Source organism: Poecilia latipinna, unplaced genomic scaffold (genome assembly GCF_001443285.1).
Source record: "Poecilia latipinna isolate Pla-1442-1.1 unplaced genomic scaffold, P_latipinna-1.0 Scaffold1747, whole genome shotgun sequence".
Taxonomy (NCBI): Eukaryota; Metazoa; Chordata; class Actinopteri; order Cyprinodontiformes; family Poeciliidae; genus Poecilia; species Poecilia latipinna.
This window is the reverse complement of record NW_015114363.1, coordinates 136,453-140,373: the sequence shown is the minus strand read 5'-3', so window position 1 is coordinate 140,373 and position 3,921 is coordinate 136,453.

Here is a 3,921-nt window from a genome sequence, read left to right as displayed (position 1 = left end):
AACAGTAAATGGAGTAAGGGAGGCAGTGCACCAGCAATGTTCTTTCTGTGTGTGCCTGACAAAATAAAGTGGCGTAAAAAGCTTTTATTGTAGGCTACCATAATATAATCTTTACTTTTATATCTGTTTAACAATGTTCTGTGCTCAGCTCTCAGCATGTGCTTCACATAGGAAAATTATAGGTGGGACACCACTTCCAACCTCCATTTGCTTTGCTTTGGCAGTCATTCCCATCAACACGCCTAAATTAAATGATCACGTGATTCGCTGGTTTCTGTGGACCTGGAGCTTTGGATTCACGCATCTAAAGGTTGCAGGATGCTGAGCCTCAAGAACTGGGTCATGACATGAGATGCCTGGCTTAAAGAGTTGTAAAATACCAATTTATTATTTTAGATATAGCTGTTAAACTTTAAGATGTCTGTTTTGGACCTGGCTGATCACAAAGTAGCTGTTAGCTTCAGCAACCAGGTTCAGCTGATGTGGATTCATGCTAAATGAAGACTATCATCCACAGCTATAAAGTGCTCATAAACATGTTCCAGAACCTCGCTTCAAAAATCTCAAACTATCCCTTTGAGGAATGAAAAGAAAAAAAAAAAGCTGAACAGAATTAGCTTCCTACAACATTTACTTTGCAGTTTGTCACCTGGCTTTTACCAAAACACTTATGAACTAATCTGCACACCAATCAGGCGTTCATAAAAAAAAAAAAATCCTTGACAGTGGTTGTTTCAGTTGCATGTTTTGGTCAGCTTCCAGTCAGTCACTAATGCCTGCGTTTGCTCTGTGATGTAGCGAGCTTTGGGGTCGTGACCCCTCCCTCTTGCTGTAAACGAAAGCAGATGTCAGATGAAGGCAGGAGAAGGGGAACGGCCTGGCGTTACGTAACGTAGGTGCTCCGCAGCGATAGAGAGGGCCGGTGTGGCAGATGAGCATCGAGAAAAGTCGTCGTAGGTTCTATTCTGTTCTTGACGCACACGGCTGTGGCCAGAGGAGAGCGAATTGAAACCACCTGAGTGAGATGATAAACAATCGGAGAGACGAACAGAACGTGATCAGGCGGAGCGGGAACATTTCATACTTGTGTGTCAGATCCAGGATCAGACCAGGAGACCCTCCAGATAACGGCCAGGAGGAAAAGCACACGCAGACAAAAGAGACGAAAGGAACGGACGCGAGCAGACCAACAGACGCAGAGGAGGCTCGTGTTTATGACCTAGAGTCCCACCTAGGCCACTACTGCGCACATACACACACATGCATGCACACGGACACAGCGGGGAGAATCACACACACATGCCGTGGACCACACACTGCCTAGCAGATCTGTTTAAAAGCCAGGAGCTGTGTTTATCTTTCCCTACATCCTGCTCGCAGAAATATTTGCGAGAAAGCAGTGTTATTTTGTATGCGTGTGTGCGTGTGTGTGTTTTTTTTTTTTTATGCATATGTGGACATGCATAATACTGGTAGGGTTCACAAGAACTTGGGTCAATGGCGTGCGTAGATATTTTGGGGGTTAGGTGCTCAAGTTGGGTGGTGGGGGGGAAGGAGAACCTTGTCAACAATATTAGTAGATTTTTCCTACACAATTTTCAATATCTCACAGCAAAATTTATATACTCACACAAAAAATACATACCTTTGTCTTTGATTTTATCTTTTATTTAAAAAAATAGATTGTCCAAATAAACTAATGTGAACGATTTGATGAATTTGAAACAGAATATGTGACGCATACACCATACCTGCAGACGTCTTCTGGGCACTACAGGGTCGGCTTACAGGCTTTTAATTCCAGAAATGCTACCGTGAGCCACACACTACACTGCTTAAAATAAATATATATTTTAAAAGGGCACTTTCCCCCTTCCCAAAAAGCAAAAAGGGCAGGTGCTCTAGCACCACCTAGTGACTGTCTGTGCACTTCCTTGGCCAGGATACAGCTGATTTGGCTCAGTCAGTGCTTAGATATTTTTTAGGAAATTAGGTTTTATAATCAGCCTTCTGAGTACATTTTAAACAATATAATTCAGACAATACCCATACTGTATATTCAGTTCACATCATCTTATTTGCTAAAATACTCTTTATTCAAGCTCTAAAAACTTTTCTGACGCCAAACGGGTTCACCTTAATGAGTAAAAACTGAGCGTGGTTTCACACTTGGACTGATGCTGTGATGTATATTTTTAGCCTCGACATGTCACAGAATTGCACTACTACAATGTCAAAAGAATGAAGAGCTATTCATGAACTATTGCCTCATGTTGTACGACACCCTGCGATTGCAGACAGGCTCGAGTTCTTGACTTTCATTGTTGCGTTTAATGAATCTGATCAGTTCAAGCCAAGTGCACTGGTAATATGGCTTTTATTTACCAGCTAAATGTAATGAGTTGCTGCAACCTTAAGAGCGGTGCCAAGTAGAAGGAGAAGAAGGAAAAGAAAACAGTTGGAGCATTAATTCAGGAACGGGCTGAAATATTTTGCTCCTGCTGTTGGCCCTGAAGAAGAGGACACCTTTAACACAAATCGTATTTTTGCATCCAGCTGGTCTCTGAAGTTAGAACTCCAATCTGGAAATGATATCACACCCCACTTGAGCTATGTTACAGTTTTCAAAAGTAAAAAAAAAAAAATCTATACAATACAGTACTGTGGTTTTAACTCTTTGAGACAGAAAACAAAGCACAAGGTGTTTCGGTTGTAGCACGGAAAACCAGTGAGATGTAATGATTGTTGTTGCACAGTGTCCATGTTAGACTTTAGCAGCATCAGAATGGCCGATAAAGCCATAGCAACAGGCTCACTAACTGCAGTAATGAGGAGCAAACAGTCAGAAGTGCAGAGGAGCAGCTTTTTACCGTCACTACATTCACCACGAAATCCAGTGTGGCTGGCTTCATTTTGCTCCAATTGAATTTTCCAATTTGGAAAATTGGAAACCTGGGAACTCTGGCCTCGTCTTAGCTTTAAACGAAGCATTCTGTCAAGTTCTGTGTGGAACTCAGGCCAAGATCCAGTGGACACCACTTTAGGTAAAACCAGCATATCTGCCATGAAAAGACAGTTATTGCTAAAGTACAAACAATTAAATTCTACAGAAAACATCACCTGAAGTTTGAAAAAGTACATTTAAGAAGAGTATATTTATTTGGAACTTTTAACATTCGTGCCATGTTTCCACTGACTGAAAATAATATTTAAAAATATTTTTAAATGACCCAGTCAGGTTTCCTGAAGAAAGAAACCTAAAGATAAGGGTGACGGCAAAGAGCGTTATCAGAAGCCAACTTAGTTGAATGAAAACAATTAAATCTAAATCTCTCAATGGTATAAGTGTTTCTTGACTTATACTGTCAAATAATACAGTCAGGACTCAAAATGCAACAAATGCAGTTGTCTCTTGCCAAACTGTCCATATTGATCTTTTGGACTATTAGAAAATAAACAGAAGCAGACATGACTAAGAAGTAGCAACAGCATACCTGTCTACCCAAAACATCTCCTCTATAAGGGAGGGACACCAATCTTCTTAATCATATTGACAAGTTCAGTTTATTACGATTCTATACTTATCCTTACGGGGTCAGAAAAGAGGCTGGTGGCCATCTCCAGCGTTTTTAAGCTGTAATGAATAGTCTTCTATAGCTGAGTTCAAAATGAAGAGTGAATGGCTTTCAATCTGTTTTCATTTTGGTTATCAGTGGTGTGCACAGTACACTGTAGAGTTCAGTCAGGGATTTGAAATATTCATGAGGGATTTATTTAAAATTGACCTGTAATGTTGTATTTTCTTTTTCTTTCTTGACGTGCACGTCCTACTTCTGACGAGCCACCTGCAGGTTAATTAAACCCAAGCTTTTCTGAAACGGCTTCTTCTTTTGATTTTTGCTCTGTCCCTCACTTGTCTCC